This window comes from Varroa jacobsoni, unplaced genomic scaffold (genome assembly GCF_002532875.2).
Source record: "Varroa jacobsoni isolate VJ856 unplaced genomic scaffold, vjacob_1.0 scaffold_822, whole genome shotgun sequence".
NCBI lineage: Eukaryota > Metazoa > Arthropoda > Arachnida > Mesostigmata > Varroidae > Varroa > Varroa jacobsoni.
In genome coordinates, this window is record NW_019213724.1 from 47,147 (window position 1) to 67,384 (window position 20,238).

A 20,238-nucleotide genomic window follows, 5' to 3' on the forward strand; every position below is an offset into this window, starting at 1 on the left:
TACGACTCACCTCACTGGTAAGTAACGACACGCCTAATCTTTATTCCTGCTGTCCTGGTGCCCTGATCCTCCACCCTATCGAATGGCAGAAGTTGGATGTTGTATTACGGATACCGTAACTACTAATTATTGTCTAAATAACCTATTATAATCAATTGGAGTATCTATAGCTACCTGGATTGATTCACACACACATAAATATATACATAAACATATAAATATTGCAATCGAACCGATGGTGGGTGAAAAAAGAGATTTTTTTTTTTTTTTTTTCAAAGGCGACAGACATGTGCATTGTGGAGTCTGAGTCTGAATTTCTCTTCAGAAGTTGTCCATACAGCTGTTATGTAAAATTGTCAATATTGTGAAACCTCACGTTATAAAACAGATCTACCAGATTTCCTAATAAAGCGTCATGTTTGCCCAGAAGACGCGCAGAACGCAGAAAATCGCTCGTGAAGGTTTTTTTTTCATGAAGTACTTTTACCTAGCTTGTGTTGAAGCAACGCAACAGTAGGTTAAAATTCCCTGGCGTCATTTGAAAGATTAATGGGAACAACCTACGGCTGGAATATATATGGTCTGGGAAGTTCTCTCAAATGGCGTTGAAGAAAGCACCATTGTTCATTGTCATGATTCACCCACCTCTCTCCGACACGTCATCAAGTATAATTTTTTCTCATTATTATTCTGCGCTAAGCCGAGAGTTCACCAATCTATCATCCGTGACGAATGCTGACTTTATCATTTGCCAAGCCTTCCCATATCAATGTTAAGGCTGCATCAATATGAAACAGGTAATCCAATGCCATATACCTATACGGAATGTTTTTGTCTATCTTTCTTTATCGATGAAAAGATTTATGCGAGTACCAGCCACGGGCTGCTGGCAGCCAGGTCAAACTGCCAGCATGCAGCTCCAAGTAGACAATATCTGCCATGAGACGATACGAGTACTAGAACTCATCATGAATCCCAAAATGTCATCACGACCCAAACACCACTATTTTGTAGCACATACCGCCTCAGCGCCAACGTCCGCCTACCTCTCTGACTATTACAGAGTTGAAGTGCTATTGTAGCTATGAGGCTCTTAATAGCCTTTCTTTTCCGTAAAACGTGCCATGTCTGCCAATGATTTTGGTGGCGGTGAGTTTTTAGTTACCTAGCTAAATGTTTCCATCCGCCTATCCGTTCGTTGTCTCTGCGATGTTGCCGTTTATGCAGCCAACCTTATCGAACTCCAACTCTCTGTGTTAGTAATGCTTTGCCTGCCAGAGATGTTACGCAATCAACTTTGGTACTGGACGTTTGATTATGCCCATATTACTATAATGTTCATTCATTTGTTGATTGCAGATGTCATTTGGAAGCTGACGCAAGGCCTGGCCAGGAATAGAGCCAACGAGGAAATCCGGTCTCTTCATCATATCTGATATATAGGGATATATGAAGAACGGCAGCTAAATAGCGATCTTTGTTTACGAATTACGGTGACGAATCGTACGGTATCTTGGAGTATTGGGAAGGGGCTAAATGAATAATATATTGAAAACTGAAGCCACGAAGGCCAGTGAAAAAAACAAGCTGAGGGATCGTGTAAGGACACCGTCAAGCTATCTAGCAGATATTTTGATTCTTATCATGAATATAAAGAGGGCAAAGATGTTGTTTTGAGATAAAATGTTAGAATGGTCCCATTTACTTAACGTTTACCGGTAAAAATGGAAGTGTATATCATGTCCATGGCCTCGAATTTTGAGACTCTAAATTCGTGTAATAGCACAGTATGCAATAATTGAAAAGCAGATTCAACTAAATTTATAATTTTGTGCTGATTCTGAATCAGGTAATTCTACTTAAAACAGGCGCAAGCAAGACGTCCTCTAGTTGCAAGCTAAGTTTCTATTTGTCAGAAATTATGCCTGCCGCTGGGTTAGCGTAAAAATGAGAAGTTGATTATTGATAACTTGAGAAAACGACTAAGAATAAACGGAAATTCGTTATATTATCTGTTGAGAATAACAAGACCCCCCTCTCCCCTACTTTCAATGGAGGTCATATAAGCAGTTAAGGCAAGCCAAACAAATCGATGTATAGACCGCAGCGTCACCGTACCTCGTGTCACTGGAGTCTATCTTCCAAGAAGAGATATACAGATTTTCGATGCTTTTCATTACCGTTGAGTTAATTCATAAAATAACATAAAGGAGCTGATGAAACCCCTAAACAATGTGCGTATTGTTGCATTAACTTATCCCAAAAAATTAATTTCATCATCATGGTCTGCTACTTTTCAAGCTAGCCTAATTTAAAAAAGTGGCGGGACTTGATCTTGAATACGACCTGAATACCCAGTAAACACCAGTTTTTTTCCCCATAAATTAGTGATTTACAGAGATTTACTGTAGGCTCAAACTATCTATTTTTCTGACAGCTTTTATATGTTTCGTTAATGATAACATATATATACTAGTCAGCATTACAGGTCTCATCGATCAAACTACGTGACCAATTTGTTTCTCATCAATATTCATTTGTAGAAATTTCATACACGCACGCCTCAAATAACGCCTGTTCTTCGACCTTTGTAAAACCTACTCGCAGTGTTTCAACACTGCTGAATATCAGCGTTCAACTAGACATGAACATGATTCAAGATAATGAATAAGGATAGAATTTTTACAAACGTGTGACGCGTTTGTTTCCGATTGATGTTGCGGTTGCACGAAACCCCAACAATCAATCGATTTAAACTTTAGTGTTATATTTTATTCGTTTTTATCTGGAGTATACACCCCAGCAATTGACTACGGCGACTAGACCGGTCTCTGTTTTTTTTGTCAAATCAGCCCAGTGTCACGGCGCAATAAGAAACAAACGCTGAGTAGCGTTTTAGCGAGCTGAATGAACACTTCGGCTAAGCATTATGAAACTCGCAGGTTCAGTGATTAAAGTTTAAATTAGATCAGTTTCCTCTTATAGGTGCGTGTATGTGCGTACGTGTACGTGTACATGTCTCTGGGGGGAAGAACGTAGACGAGCGACCAGGAAGCGCTGATAACCAATTGACCATTTGTTTATTTTTATCGAGTTACCGATTTTTATTTTACGGCCAGTTACTCATTAGTAAGCTCCGCTATCTGCATTTACTCTCCTGCCTACCTACCTACCTACCTACCTAGAGAAAATAAGCTGTAATCAATAATAACATAACGATAGACAAGCTTAGGATGTCGGCAAGCGCAAAAACAGTGGCAAAAATAGAGGCACAAAAACGTTGGCGCAGGGCGAAGTGGTCGTCGAAGAAGTATGGCTACCGCCGACAAGAGCAGCTATTATTGGCTGTCTGGAGACAGCAGAATGACCCGATCGCTGAAGATCCGCCTTCTTCGGACCGCCTGGTTACGAGTGCTTAGAAAACGATTAAAACATTGCTATATCCAAGGAAACTTACATTCGATACATTTTGTGCGAAACAAGTATATGAATGAAAATTGTTTGCCCCTCCTATTGGCTATGATAGATTTCATTGTTCATCGGCCCGGGTGTGACGGTGGTGGTTGTAAGTCTCGCTAGAAAACAACTGACTGTTATAATGGACCGTTTTTAGTGCGTTATTTTCGAGCGACAACGATGGCTACTTTTGACATTTTGCAGTCAAACATTAGTTACATAGCAAATAGCGAAAAAGAAAGTATCGAAGTACCCACCCAACGAAATAGGTAGCGGGCTAATCAGATTTTTACATAAACATAAATGTTAATGTTGAGACAGGGTGGGAGTCGGTTGCACATTGGAAAATAGCTGGTACGGTATTCGGATGCCTATTAAGAGAAAGTAATAGATAACACTACAGTTTTCAACGTGGCGCAAAAAATTAGTGTGTTTTTTGCTATCAACAGTAAAAGCGAAGCATCAAAAAATAACACACGACCATTATATGGTCTCAGTTGAAAATTTTATTTTATTTTTATATATTATTTTAGACCGCATTAGACTAGAAAAATCAATTGAAAGAATATGATAAATCTCATGGACAATAGCAAAAACAGTAAATAGAATTTGACTTTGTTGACTCTTACTGTATGGCCTGTTACGTCACAAGCCTTTGGCTAAAAACTTGGGTGACCTACTACCTTAATATTTCATCTATCGAATAAGAATCTGTTGTCATACGTGTTTCCGACGCTTCTCTGATCGATCAGACGTGTCTGAAACTTATTATACGAGCTATGCTACGTAATCAAAATTAGTCGGTTCTAAGTACAAATATTAATGGCATTATATTTCGACGGCGGACTCGCCGGTCGTAAAAGCTTTCTTACGGGCTCACGTAAGCTAATCAGTTTCTAAGAGAAAGGACGAAAGTGGAGAAAAAGAAAATTGACAGAAGTTACGGTTTTCTTTTGCCGATATTCAGCTGCAGTTGGTTCCTTTCAATGGTAGGTGAAGCGATTCGTCGACAGTATCGTTTTAAACGCTGTGAAGCGATCTATGGCTGTCGGGTTCGTTCAACGGTTAAAAAATATCTGTGCCCTAGGGCATTGTAGAACTGCGCTTCTTAATTTCAGGCTTGCAATGCTGAACAAAGGTCAGGGCGAAGAATCCTGCTAGACGTGGCCTTTTTCCAACTTGACCTCCTACATCAACCAATAGAATGTTAAGCATACCCTTAGTGTGACGATGTCTGGCAACTTTTGCTGCGATACGTCGACATCTTTATTGTTATCTGCCTGGATGTTCGATTACTGCTTATAGATGTGCAGACGATGCCTTCTTAGAACCGCTACAAACCAAAGACTGCCGTTTAACAACGTAGCGAAATAAGGAAGTCCCATAAATATAACAGTTTTTGTCTCTTCGTAATGATTTACTTAGAGTTCTATAATTTATTGACATGTCGGCTTGATCCGATATCATACGACGATAGGATCACGTCGGAGATCAGTATCGTGTACCAACTAACCGCCAAAACAATTACGCTTTATGTGATGAAAAATGAAGTGTACGTATTTTGTACTTCATGTAAGTTGTTAACACAGTTGGGTCATTAAGATGGCCAATCATTATAATAATAAGTTATATCGATGTTTTCACGACATCTAAGCTACACATAGTGTGCAACTGGGGATATTTTTTCTCCAAAACACCAGTGCTTTTCATAAATACGACTCCTGAAGGATGCTAAATGAAATACACGGATTCTGATCGATCCCAGTTCATGTGGGTACTTTCCTTTTCTGTTGACTTCAGACGAGGTGGATCACTGAACCGGTGGTATTTATGACTAACGTCTGCTACTTCGTGTCGTATCGAGGCCAGCCAAAGTCAGTTACGACAGCGTTGATGAATGATGGGTAAGCACTGCGTAGTAGTGTATCGGTCGATCAGAGCAGTTACATGGCACGTTGAAGTTTCGCGCATCGTTTAGCTCCGCCGCCTCTAAATCAGACGCCATCAAAAGATGGATACAACGTTCCGAGCGACAGGCCAGTCGCCGATCACAGACTGCCGGAAGTATCAACAGTTTTAGGTTTCTTTATCGTTATCGTCGTTGACGTTGTTTTTGTTGGTCCTTCATGACTGCTGTTTGCAATACGATCACAGTACATCAAGAGTCGGAATAAATCTGTCGGAAATAATCTTATCATTGATAACTGCTGTCAACAGATTAATGAGAAGATATGCTTCAGTTAAGCTCATGATGAGTTTTCTAAGTTTACTGTATTAAAGGGGCGGATTAATATCGGGGTTAGTTAGATACTTGGATGTCTTTGTAGCTTATGACCGAAATCGGTTTCTTCTGTATAGGAATATCGCCAAACGGTGACCATTTGTCGTTTTGAGAAGATTTGTGCTAGCAGCATATATGTTAAAGGCAGCTCTCGACGTTTGACTGTCTCATCATCTCTATCGTTTCAACTTTAAAGCAAGAAAAACTGGACAACATTTCTATATAGGTTATCACCGCTTATGGATAGCTGGTACCCCTAGATATACTGAGGTAACGCGATTAGTGTCGCGGATACCGATAAATTCACAATAAAATTTGATTGAAACTGTCGTGCTATAGAAAACACTTTTCCATAACATGCGTATGGATATATAATACCTTAAGTAGAAAACGTCCGATAAAACCTTTTCCGAGTGCGAACTTCAACACAGCCAAGCATTATAACGGTCGCCGAACCCTCGAAAGCGCTGATCACGGCTGGAACGCGGTGCGAAGCGTCACTTCTGGTCACCTATATGTTTTCATTTGTCCAACGTATGTTTTACAGGTAGAAAAACAATTACCTAACACAGAAATAGTATTCGTAAGAAGTTAAGAAGTTTTGAAGCAAGAGAGAGAGAGAGAGAGCTGTCGCAATTGTAGCAAGCTACATTCAAAAAACTTAACCAGGCACACGGGCAAATAATCTGGACACTGTTAACAACGACAGGCACGAAGAACGTTTTTGTTTTTGTTCTTTTGTCCCTAAATGTTGTAAACGTCCATAATAGTTACGTTAGCATTTGAGACGAGCACAAATTTCTTGGATGCGTGTGAATCGTATGTCACCAGAGGAGTAACATAAAATAATACTATGAAACAAAAAATCGCGGCCCTGAATGATTTCTTCCAAGTCGTTTAAGTATGCTACAACCTTGAAATTTCTTAGTAATGATTGAATTCAACTTTACATATAAATATCTTTAATAGTTCTGTGTAACTTTTCAGTGAGTAGATCACAGACGCCTGTATAAAATATGCAAACCTTCCAAGTTGTTTTATAATTGTTCGGTACAGTGCAAGTCACAATTTCGAAATGGGCCATTTAGAATACAAGGACCACTTGCCGATTTTCTCCATTAAAGTAGGTATAGCAGAATGCTTCTCTAATATTGCTATAATTGTAATAACGACGGCTTAGTTTTGTACTATCAATATCAATGCCAAACGGTGCATTGGTAAGTGCCGCGTAAGTTGATGGTTCAACTGGTATTTCTAATCTATTGCTTGAGAGGTAAAGTCAAATGTGGGATACGACTCGTATAAATGTTCTAAACCTGGAGCTGCAATTTTCGACTACCGCTGATAAACTAATCACAGGCAATTCTGGAATACATTTTCAAAATTTATTTACTTTCAATCAAAGGCCTTTAAGATAAGAAAAAAGAAATAGGCTATCTTTCTCTATGGCAGCGTTGTGTACTGAATATCCGATGACATTATTGTATCTGATGCAGCAATCTAGGTTATATAATCTATGATATAGTAGTATTGTTATTATATTACATATTTTAGATAGTTATATATATTGTAGAAGATTATTGAGAGCGGGGTGAAGATGTGTGGACATCAATAAGTTTACCAGAATGTAGGCTAAGTTATTCATAACACATAAAGTTATTTTTATACTAGACTGTGTGTCATGCGTTGGCCTAATTTAGCGTTGTCATTTCAGTCTGCGAATCATACTGATTTCAACCAAATGCCGGTTTATGCAGATACTAATCTGAGACAAGACGGGCCCTCTAACCCATTTTACCGCGTGAGTTCTAATTCACTTCTCTGTACTTCGAAATATGCAAAATTATCTGTTCACGTCAGAGCAGGACAGAACGTTCTGTGGGCCTCTTAGTAGGCATGTCAGTCTATCAACAGTCGACAACGGAAAAAACACAGTCCTTATTACGTTGTTATCAGCTACATGAATTCATAACCATTTCATATTGGAAGCACAGAGGCGAGTGAAGGTAGTGCACGGAGTTTTTTCGGCAGCCCTGTAAAAAAATGTTGTCTATCACAGATTAAAAAAAACTAAGCTGAAGAGGATGCCCAACCAATATGGAAAGATTTGCGCATTTACGATTTCGAAGATAAGCATCCACTCGTACCGGCCACTGCTTGAATGGTACTCCCCTCTGATATCGCTTAGGGATAATAATGTGACGAGATTGCACGTTAGAGGGGGCGTGTGCCGATACAGGGATAAGCACATTCACACGCCCCCTCTAGACGAGAAAAATGTACTACATATTTGTTCCAGGATCAGCCAGGTTAAATTTTCGTAGCCCAAGTTAAAATCGATGGAAGCGTCGGCCACAGCCAGTGGAACCAGTCGAGGCATCATGATCATGTAAAATTTCTAGGCTCACTAGCAGCCAATTATATAGATTTGAAAAGCAGTGTTAGGTACGATGCACATGGCGGGGATGAGCCTGTAATGTAAATGCAAATCTGAAACCTCCACTAATACTCCTATAGAGCCGTCGGCGGAGAGCAACCACGCGTTAAATATAACGCCTTGGCTATGATCGTACTCTGACGATTTCTCCTGATCGCTCTTCTCGAAGCCACTGTATCATCGAACGTAAGCAGACGACCGTCGTCTACTGGCGCAGAAGTGACGCGCGCGATCGCGGGCGTGGGAACCAATTCATGTGTTTCGAATGCTTTCAAATGGTGATTATCATAACTAAAACCACGGCTGCTGTCATGAGTAATAACAGCCGTTATTATCACTGTGTTTAAGCTAAGGCTAAAGTAAACGATTCTACCGGCAGCTGGTTGGCTACCTGGTACCGCATACGTATCAGAAATCTATGTACATCAACGCTACAGCAGATGTGAGCGCAGTCATGCAACCGGAGTCCGGGCGATGACTATTATTGATACTACCAATATCGCTACGGGATATTTACCGTTATAACGGATACGTCTACTGTCGCCCCAAGTCACAAGGCCACTTCTGCGTTACAGCCAAATCGTGTAGCGTGTCGACTAATCCCAGATACCACACGCTGGTTAAAGGTAAAATCCCTGACAAACTCTCGCGAGTAATGCCCCATTGTTGATGGCATGACAAGGCGACCTACAGCATGTGGCCGCTAGTGGCTATTATCAAGCGCCGCAGTCGCTCTGAGGCATCTCACATTAAGACGGTCACCGAAAATGAGATGATCAGAGAGTTTCCCACAGACGATGGCCGCAGCAGTAAGATTGCCACCGTCCATCACTAAGGTTCTGTCTCATAGGGAAGGGGGAATGGGGGCTTGAACTGACGGCTTCGGGGCAGCCTGGTAGCTTCTGGAGGAGGCTGCAGTTACGGTGTTTGACTTTGAAAAGTGATGTGTTCCATTTCTGCGCTCAACTTATTCTGTCTATCCATAGGCGTCCGTATCTATCTGCATTAAGTAAGTGAATTTCTTCATTCTTCTAGAATTCAGTTTGTTTAGATATTGATCTATGAGATATATTTTGTTATTTACCAATGAAAAGCGAGTCATTTAACACCATTCTAAGAAAGGTTTGTGTGTGTTAGTATCAGAGTTTTTCTTTCGTCCGTAACTCGTTGTTTTCTGATTGGAATGGTTTTTTCTTTTACTTATTGACGCGTCGCGTATGTGCAGTTACCTTGAAATAATGAAAGACGTGTCATCGTCATCGAATTTGATGCGCTATGACGGCCCTAGATTTTTCAATCTGTATCTTTCACACCACCTTACCACCACGATAAGGAAATGGCTTTATAGAAAATACATAAAAGTGACCATTGGAAACAGACGCTGGAGGCTAGCTTCATCTGAAAGATGAAAGCAATATTTACTCGACTTTATAATGCTTCTATAATATCCTCTATTATCCATATTGCCACAGTATCTGAGTGATTTCACGTACTCTGACATGTGAAGCTTGCTCTGTGACTGGAGTGGAACTAGAGTGTGCGAGGTAGATTCATATACTGTTTTTAAACTTTACAATCTGCACCAAGCTTTGGCTGTACCCATACGTATGTGGTAATAACAATACATCGATGGACTCCATATTAATCAGAAGCGAGACAAATTGACTTCTACACTCATAGATGATAGCTGTTACGTCCATTATTGTCATCTAGATGCTTTCGTCCTATCGACTCAATCAACAGATTGTCCCGTAAATCCAATAAGAACAGTCTGTAACATTGGGTAACTGATACTAACTGAATTACGGAACGTACAATTTATCGACATACTTCATAGTTCAGAATGTTGATACTGAGCGATTTCAGCCAATTTGACTGGGGAAATTAACGAGTTGAACGATACAAACGATCAAAGCATCGATCAATACATTAGTGGCTATTTTTGTTTGGTGCAGGTGTGTGTAATCGGGCGTCGTTCATCAATGAGATTTTTTGTGAGAAACGAGAAAAAAAGGAAGTTATTCAACTATGCTATGAATTTCTTAAGAAAAAGCGGATAAACTGGTCTTATTCTACGGTAAGGTTAGACAAAACCCATCGATGTCACGGGGTGACCAACCGAGAAGCACGCGGGCGTTAACTAATGCGTTGATGTAAGCGTAATGTCGCATTGTATCGCTATCGTTTTGTTATTTTCTAGATTATCACCTGTAAACCTATAGTCTTCTTTAAGCTTCCTATAGAATACAAAACAAATGTATATTTAGTTTGGTACAATAGAGTACTCCAACAGCCGAGTGTTATATCTTCTTGTTGATGATCAGTCAGCCTCGCTTAGGTAATATTCTGCATTGCAAGGAGAAGCTCTGTTGAAATTTATATCATGATTGTTAATCGGTTACTGGTTGCTGAATCAGCAGAACAAGTAATAAGCCAAACTGATTGAAACTCATATAGTAGGCTCCATGTTATCTTTAAGTTGTGTTGCCTCTATAACTGTCAAGTTACATAGTCTTTAAATATGTGCTTTCTAACAAGCACATTCTACTTTACAGTCTTACACAATGCCGTTTGTATCATTACAAATCTTGATTTATAACCTTATTAATACGCTAATTGATTTTCTAAAGCGAAACACACCTTTCACTGAAATAATATGCATCAAGAAATTTTTAAGTTCGTAATTCAAAAAGGCCGTACAGGCCTCTCTAATATGTGAAAGCCTGTCGTTAAACAGTGTGCATGCAGTCAAAAAGTCTGACTGGACGTGTCCGTACATATACGGCAACTTATTGACCAGAACGCTTATTTACGTAATTCATAGACACCAGAAAGTAGTTCTTCTCTATCTAGCCGCCAACCGGCCAATGATCGCAGAACTCAATGTATGAGCAGCCAGCTCACCTATCCATCATTAGCGTCTACTAGCTAGCGACAAGAGTACAGACGCTAAAGAGCTTCATCGTTCTGAAAGATTCACTACTTCAGCATCAGCAGCTTCTGCATCCATGACTTTTTACTTCAAGCGTCTTTACTCAACCTCGTCTTTCATCAGCACTGGCCGAAAGACGAGCTAACGGTTGTAACCAGTCGAGGACTTCATCACTGCGTTCGTCTCGTGCCGCGGCTATCAGCGAATGGCAATCACACAAATAACCATCATCCGCCAGACGCTAACCGAATCGGGCGTCCGCTGCTGGCTGCGCTATTACCACAACCGTTATTGCTACAGAATTCAACGTATTTCATAATCGCACTCCGTCTCTCGATCGACCACATCCTATCTAGTACCCCGATGGGAACGCTGCTGCTGTTGCTACTACTTTTTGTGCCGTCAGTGGCGTGGTGCCGCCAATACGGATGGATACTATTCGTGTAATAGACTTGGCGGATCACTGCAGTTACGTGGAAACCCTTCTGGTAAGCGTGGCTCAATGAGATCAGGCGTGAACAGATACCGCACTGTCTGTCAGAATCGGTCAATGATCGGCGACGTTAGCGGCGGCAGAAGCAGCAGCGTGTGAACGCTCAAGGTGACATCGATCGCCTGTACTGGCTACCAAAGACGTGGAACACACCGTAAACACGTTCAGCTAAAAGTCAGATCGGAAAGAACAGCAACAGCAATTGTTGCAAGGTTCTCGCAGAAAGTTGAATAATATTTGTGTGGAGTTACTGGGTAGTAAGTTGATGATATGGCGTAGCGCGATGAACCGACTGGAGTCGTCAGGACGAGTTCAAAAATTATCAACATTCGTAAATTCGAAGGCAAGAGTACAACAACGCAGGCAGCAGATCGTAAACAACACGCATATTCGGACACAGACGAATCGAACGCGTCGTAAACTATACAGTAGAAACAAATTCCGATACCACTTTGCTTACGTTTCGATGCCGAGTTGATGGACTTCACAGTCTATGTCGAAATCATTAGAAGAAGAAGGGACAATTTTCGTCAGGTACGGTTACATGTTTTGCTTTAGAACAAACCACCTATAATTAACTGAACAGTTTCCCTAAACTTTTTTCTACCGAGGCATGCACTTTTCTAATGTCTAACTACTCATTGTCTAGATTTTTGCTTTCTCGTACTATGAAGTAGTACCCGCCTTATTCAAGGCACACAGTTACTGTGCGACCCATTTTATACCCACGTTTCTGCACCTCATTCATTCCGCCATACGGCCTGGATTATGAATGTTTAACAAGAATACCAGCAATCTTATACAAGATTGCTGGTATTCCATTCATCTGTATGCGGACCGTACATTGATATATATGTCTATGTTTGTTATCTGTTTATCAAGCGCTGGACATTTCAATTGCAATTCCTCTGAGGAAGCTGAAGGAAACTAACGAAGGATATGTATTCGAGCGAAGTGCATAAAACACTTAGTCATAACGCTATTGGTATTTTAACTTTATCATAAAAATTTCGAATTGATCAATTTCCCCAGGAAAAGCGCTCGTGGCTCGCTAAATGTGATACACCTCTTCCAATCACCTTATTTCCGTAGTGATTTGGCGCAACTGTCAAAACAAATTTGTTTTTTTGTTTATATTAGAATAATCCAACCGTCCGAATCAATGCGTAACTGAGGCGCTAATACACGGAAAACTTGAAACGTATATAGGCAGATATGATATTCTATAAATACAGCCCATGTTAATATTGTTTGCTCGTTCTTTTTAGCTATTACGTAGAACATTCAAAATCGCGTATAAGTTTGGCTCATTTTTTCGGTACATTGAAGTTCACAGTCGCACGTGTCAGTTCTAAAATACTCCGTACAGACGGGGTTTCTGGTTCAAATCCTGTGGAACACATATCGACTAGCTCGCTTCTGATGTACGTACAGATATTCTTGTACGTAATCCGACTATCCACCTTTTCACTAACATTAATTATATCATATAATTCTCCTTTGGTAGCAATTGCCTGTTGCAAAGTTAATATTTTTGCTAAAACTGTCCACAAGGTTTATTTACAGGTTATCGAGTACAGCTATAGAAAACGTGGATTGTCGACACAATTACTAGAAAACGAGTCACCGTAATTGCCGAGACGGCGGTTGTCAAGTCGCTCTTCCTAAGCGGCTACAAGATGCCACTGGCTGAATGGGTATTTCGCATGTACTAATGTAAAAAATAAAGAAAAAATTAGACGCATTTGTTTTTTGTCCAGTTATTGAAAACATATATATATATAGCTTTCTACTATGGCTGTAATGAGCGTCCGCGCAAAATGTTTTTTAGGCAATGTTTATATTTGTGTATTTTGCAACTACCGATTGGTTATTAGGACAGGCTTACGGCTGAATAGGGCGAAACACGAGCTGCAGGTATGGTCAATTCTCAACTCACGAAAGAAGACATAACGCTCCTCCATATTTTTTCCTGCAAGATGATAGGACAAATCTTCAGACGAGCACGATGGGACATTGCCTTGTTTGCTGCTACTCTAAGCAAGCAAATCGAAGACAATTCTACTAACGGTAACAATGAAGATCACGAGACAACAGATACAAGTTCAACTTTTTCTTAGCTAATCCACTAGGAGTTCTTTTATCTGTCGTCCATTTAGCGAGTGGGCGCTTTGACTGCGTGCAAAACCCCTGTCCCCATGAGCGCCAGCCGAACGTTTTCTAAATATGTCCCCGATCCATTCTTTCTTCAACAACATCATTATTACTTCGATAAGAGGATGACCCGTAGTTGGTATTGCGTTCACCAAAAACTCGTTCATTTTCTCGTATTTCGTCGTCAGATGTTTTATAGAAGTTGAGAATTAGTTTAAGTTTGGCCCTTGGCCTTTTTGATGGATATATATATATATACATCTAAGTGTAAAAAAAATCTGTTGCGCCTAGAATATGCTTTAACAAGATATTTTAAGGGAAAGAAAATGGAACAGCCTTTTGGATATTCCGAACTATCGTTTTTGAGACATTTGGACGCATCGGATGTTTTTACTTTTAATGCGGAGCGATATATGAAATAAAAATAGGGTTTCGAACAAACCTAGAGTTGATATCCCTAAGCTGAATTATTAGATATAGTACATAGGGAATACTTTTATCGGCTAAAGCAACTGGAATACAGCGTTCGATTGGAGACTTTGTTAAATCGAATAAATCACAGAAAGAATTTTTAGTTAGTTGAATTTGTTTGGAAGTTTCATTAGTCAAAAGAGGTTGAGGACCATCAAGCATAGATGACTATACCCACGAGCTTCTTCAGTCGATGGGTATTGCATTATATTTTCGTATTTGGACGCGGACGTACACCGTTTTTTAGCTAACGTACACCGTAGCTCGACGAACCCAAACTACTGCGCTTATTGATTGTTTAGGAGTAAACAACAAAGTCTTGCTCCACTGAGGAATCCAGAACTACATACAGGAGCTTAAAAGCGTTAAGATCAACATAAGCCTGAATAATCCTCACTGAAACCGGCCACTGGCTATATCTCTATTTGCCTATCCGCCCCCTCGGCCCCGCACCGTTAGCGAATAACGGAACTGAACTAGGATATCATGTGATGACGAAAAAACTCGGGAGAGCCCTACACAATGAGGTTTCACCATATGTCTATCATAAGTTCGCCATGAATTTCAAAATGATTTTTTTCCCAGTCTATTGTAATGGGCCAGAATTTGGAATAAACACCGTTCAGCGTAATTCGTCCACTCAAATTCAGCTGGTAGGAGATTTCGGCCTTAGCCCGTTCTTCACTATTGTACATCTTACACCTCCGTACTTGATAGCATCTATCATACTTCCAAAACTATCGCCTTCGTGAGTTGACGGATCAAGCGCGCCGGCATCTACATATAGCCGCCTCGCAGGGCGTTTCCGTCCGAGCGATTGTTTGACAAAAAGAAAGCACTTTTGTCCATCGAACCCTCTATACGATACAATAGTACATAGACAGATTCCTTCCATTGATCCGTTTATATGCCTTGCATTTTTTCTAAGCGTTAAGAGACAGTGGGGGCGTTGCGTGGTCCACAATTACGGGTGTTGTTCAATTTCAACGAGTGAATAGAAGGGAATGTTATTCGGCGATACGGTCCGATGCTGCATAAAAGAACTACGCTCACCTGTACGTCCAGATACACATAAAAGTCCCCGCTATAGCTAGAAAGACAGCCGTAGACAAGACCGCAATATCATAGCAGCGATTAGTTGTTTATACATTGCTAGACAAATGAAGCTTAAACCCTCCAGCTGCTGCTGCTGCTGCTGCCCCACAGCCGAACCGTTAGCGCGAAAGATTGGAATTTAAGTGTTTGTTGATCTGGGCAACGACTATTTGCATCCGTCTAGACCGCGTGTCGTCAGACGCGCGACAGGCGACGGCGGCGCCGTGCTACTGCCGCTGCTGGCAACCTGAAACGACACAATGGCCCCGAGAGTCTGTTGAAGCGTACATGGCTACATGACTGTTCCACGTATTATAACAATATACAGATACCCCCTCCCCTCCCCCTCCCCCTTCCCCTTCCCCTTCCCCGCTAGCGACAAAGATTATACATCAAATTCAATAACATCCATTTACGGCAATATGCAATGTACGAACGATAGCGGGGCTTGGAGGGTGATGAAGGCCACTAGCATCGACCGTAGCGTTAAATAACCGCATCCGTTTCGATGAGAATTAGAGAGGTCCTTTTGGCAGTATGATTTCTTGCGGCTCCAGCAAACCAGAATGTCAAAGGTCGCGAGAACGGAAAGGTTCCCAAGATATGGATGCTTGAACGCGCACGTAGCAGCACTAATTCGAGTATTATAAAGATCGCGGTTCTTCAAGGAGATGCAAAGGTCAAGCTTGAATTGATCTACGCTATCTGAGAGCCCACCTTAATTAAAATGTAAGCGTACATCATAAATTTCAACTTACAACTGTAATATTAATCGCTGGCTGGAAATTCAACGTTCGATGCGATCCCTCACTAGTGATCTTCAGATTTCAATAAACCAGAATTAACCAAACGTTTGTGAGAAATATTTAGCTATATTTGACAGATGAAGCTTCTTTCGAGCTATAGACAAGGGATCCGCCATGGAAGTGTCGCTGTTGAGAGGATTGCGACGAAAATGTTCTCTCAGTCCAAGATGGCAGTGCTTAACCTTTACTGTAGCAATCGATAATTGTCCTGATATTTTAGGCATGTTTATTTTTTTGTTCGTAGCCTCTTCTTAATGTACATATACAACGCTAGCGACAATTTGTACGATCTCGGCCGGCTGCCTAAAGCAGCAAAACGAAGGATGTTCCATATTGAAGCTCTTCATTGTGTCTCCCCATACGACCTACGCTATGATTTTTGCATCGAACTCCAGCCAGAGTTTCCAGATGAATTCGGTATACTGTGCTAACGATTGTCGCACATACCTACCATATTTACCACGATAATGGAGGTAGTCGCATTGAATTTATAAGTATCAGCTGATAGCATTTTGACTTCCTTTACGCTTTTGGCAGCGCGTTCTCTTTGCAGAAGCGCTAGCGGCCCGAGCGCAAGCCGAAAAATTTTCGACTGACTTGCTGAAGCTGAATAATATAAGTAAGTATATGTATCACTAGCGTTAAACAGAGTTTAACGCTATATTATTGATCATATTATTTTCTCACATTCTGTTACGAAATCGAGAGGTTGGAAGGCTTCTACAGTCAGCTCAGCTCCCTCGAAATGGCAGCGTAGATCATATCTTATTTGACAAACTATAATCAGGGCATCACATATGCCTCATTACAATGCAAATACGTTTATTGCAGTTCTTCGTACTTCTTTAAAGTTAAATATGGCTTGGCGTTAGAGACGACCAATGCGTCCAATAAGCACTCTATGTCGAGATATTATCATTTTTTTTTCTGCTTTTTCTTCCAAGCTTTTCTTCCTTCATCACTTTGCAAGTACTAGCTTGTTTCGAGCTAAGTCATTAACGGTTTTTCTGGACACTGAAACAACCGAAATTACGCTGAGATAAAACTGGGGACGTACAAATTGAAATCATCGTTTAGTTCCGTTTTCATTTTCGGATCGCGCTTTTCGTACGCACATGAGATAGTGCGTTATCTATCGTGATGATACGAGTGCTGTCGATCGTCGGACCCCTCATCCGTGAAACTCCTCAATTATAGAAGATCTGGCGGCCAATTGACCGTTTTGTCTCGGGCGGTATATCGTACTGACGAATTGCACTGGTACCCATAGAATAGAAGCATTAGCCTATGCCTAAATCGATCCGGCAAGTCACTTTCTCTTTTGTTTAACGTTATTTTAGATCCTTCCGTAGTGGGCGGCACGAACATCTTTCGACTATGCCGACAATGTGCTCTAAGCAGTTCTTTACTGGTAATAATTGCGCCGATCGTCCCAAGAATATATCGCACGTGCTTCGATATGTCCTGGACGCAGTTCGTAAAAAGCTCGTCCTTTTTTTGCTTTTTTTTTTCTTTTTCTCCAGTGCCTCAGTTAAAATTTCGCAACATGTGCCTCGAAAAATCACACATTGGTTTGGGAGACACACGTATTTATATATATTTTTACTGTGTAAAATCTTACGGAACCGTTTTGATAAAAAACGATAGCATAACTTTTATGTAATAAGCTTTCCACAACATACAGTTTCGTCACCGAAAAATTGCAGATTGCAATTTGCCGCTGCGTTTCAAGTTTCTCGTCAGGTATCGCCATTAGGCAAACGGCTGGCTCTCAGCACGACACGAACCGAGTGTCCATTCCTAGGCTCGAGCCCGAACACACCTAGGTCATAGCAATAATTAGAAACATAGACAGGCTGCAGTATGCCTACCAGAATTATACAACATCATGAGATTCGACGTACACGAAAAGTAATAAACTACTTATAAGCACGGAAAAACGTTTGGGATTCTATTAGCAATAACTTGTACTCCTCAAGGTTCTAAATTATGCGCAATAACTCTTCGATCACTACACGTGCTGGCCATGCGCGGCCTTGGACCTATTACAAAAATGTTTAACTAATAGCCTTTGGCTTGTACGATACGACCGACACTTCAACGCCATTCGAAATAGTTGATTGCCAACACTGACGAGGATTTAGGCCAGGAGCTGTCCTCATTAATAAACATATGTAGTTAAAAATAGGTGCCTAAAAGGTGTGTCTACGTCGATACCTATGCTAATACTCCGGTTTCGGCTAGATCAATACCTATAGCTCCCATAAAGTTTGGCCTGGACCAGGTCATTCCCAGTTCGAATACGCTTGGCGCATCTGTCTTTTTTCATGTTTCAGGCGAACTAGATTACACAAGCAGACTTTCAGTAACGGCGATCAGAGAAGTCCTACACACATATTGTGCTCTAAACATAAGCCCTAAGATAGTACAGGCCATTGCAGAACTTTGGTAGCAACGTTCCCAGTAAGGACATAGATTATCTAAAATAATGTTTATTCTGGTTAGTTACTAATAGGGATAATTGTTAAGCGCGCGTTGTACACTAGTCAACATAATAACGATGCTTTGTCGCTACTAGCGGCAATGATCTTTTTGTGGAATCCATATAGATCGTGGCAAAAAAGCCGGACTCTTACGAACGTTGTGATTCAAAGGCTTCTTGAAAGCCAGCTTCGTAGTGATGTGTGCCAATGAGTAATTTCATCAAAGGAAAAAAAGCTGCGTTTGATGGTTGCCAGAAAACTGTAGCACCCCAGACGGATACCAGCATACGCTCGTACATGCGTATACTACAAACGAGCCAACTCAGAATCCAGAGTTTCTAACCTGCTGGATTCGTTGGCAGTACTGTTACGTGTGATGCTTTGTAACAAACTGTTCATATGATGATTCTGTAGATGGACTAACGCATCGTACCTCTGTAATAATTAGACGCAAAAGTAATGGGCGACTATGATTCTGGTGGAAACATCTCCGTCTTGGGATGAGGTACCTCTCTGCGATGCTTCAAACCGGATAATAACTGAATGGTACAAATATGGCGTAGAAATCTATCGTTGCCGCATTAAGCCATCGCAGACCCGCTATTGCAGCTAACGTTGCCAGTTGCACCGTCAATGTTAAGTCTTCTACAGGAGCAAATTACCGTATAATTGGCTCATTTATTGATCGATTGCACAATGCTTGTCCATACTGCTGATGGTGAGGGGTAAACACGAGGTGCTTGCTTCAAGGTTTGTGTCACTCGGATAAAAATAGTCTTTCTAAAAGACCAGTCAACAACCTAAGAACAATTCGAGATCGATTGCTTGAAGTCCATTTGTTGGCCTCAGAACTAGTGAAGTATTCCGGCATGCCGACGCGGTCATAACTAGACATATCATAGAATAGATGGGGGCTGGGAGCGGAGGTTTGCTGTTAACGAACCACTAGAATGCTGTGGGGGTGCAAACAACCCCTGCAGATGGTGTAGTGTGAATGCGTAACTGCCACTTTTGTCCGGTCGACTGCTATGAACCTCCACCAGCCGCGTATTACAAAATCCTGTAAGGTGGATCGTTTACACGCAAGTACCTAACTTACCTGAAAGGAACGTGGCGAATGATAACCGACGTTTTGGCTTGTGTAATCTAAGCCGAACGTACATCTTAGCAAAAACGTTAATTGTTTGTTCTCCAGGTGGTAGCTAGCGATCAGTCGTATCGACTATCGATTCTTCCCGGTGCTCTTTGTTGAAATACACCATATGGACATACCCACGTTGACATTTTAGCTTATATGTGTACTGTTCGTTTGTCTTACATCGGTCGCTTATATATCGAACACACTATCTAATTTAGAAATAATTCGAATAAATTCAAGTATTTAGTGCTTCTACGTGGTTATGCACGACTGGTTAGTTCTAGTTGAAAAAAGAGCTCAAACGAACCTTTTCTTTATGAACACCATGGCACGCAAGCGTCCTTCTTACCTAGCGTGCGCTGCTCCGCGCCAAAAGATGTTTAACATTCGTGGTTTGGCGTAATTGGTGAGGGTAACGATAGTTGCCCTCTCGGTTCGACTGACAATCATAACGGTGAGTGTCCATTGCGCCTTCAGAGCAGAAGTGATCTG

The 20,238-nt window shown here is 41.1% G+C and overlaps 2 long non-coding RNA genes across 2 annotated transcripts; one reads left to right on the forward strand and one right to left on the reverse strand.

Moving 5' to 3' along the window:
* The first annotated feature begins 11,209 nt into the window (after nt 1-11,209).
* LOC147752985 (uncharacterized) lies at nt 11,210-13,341 on the forward strand. Its single transcript, XR_015312577.1, has 2 exons — nt 11,210-12,133; nt 13,166-13,341. It is a non-coding gene; the product is annotated as an uncharacterized LOC147752985 (long non-coding RNA).
* Nucleotides 13,342-13,400: 59 nt separating this feature from the next.
* Nucleotides 13,401-20,213, reverse strand: LOC147752986 (uncharacterized). The gene is made up of 3 exons (XR_015312576.1): nt 20,096-20,213; nt 17,808-17,947; nt 13,401-13,571 (listed from the first exon to the last, which is right to left on the reverse strand). It is a non-coding gene; the product is annotated as an uncharacterized LOC147752986 (long non-coding RNA).
* Nucleotides 20,214-20,238: the final 25 nt, after the last annotated feature.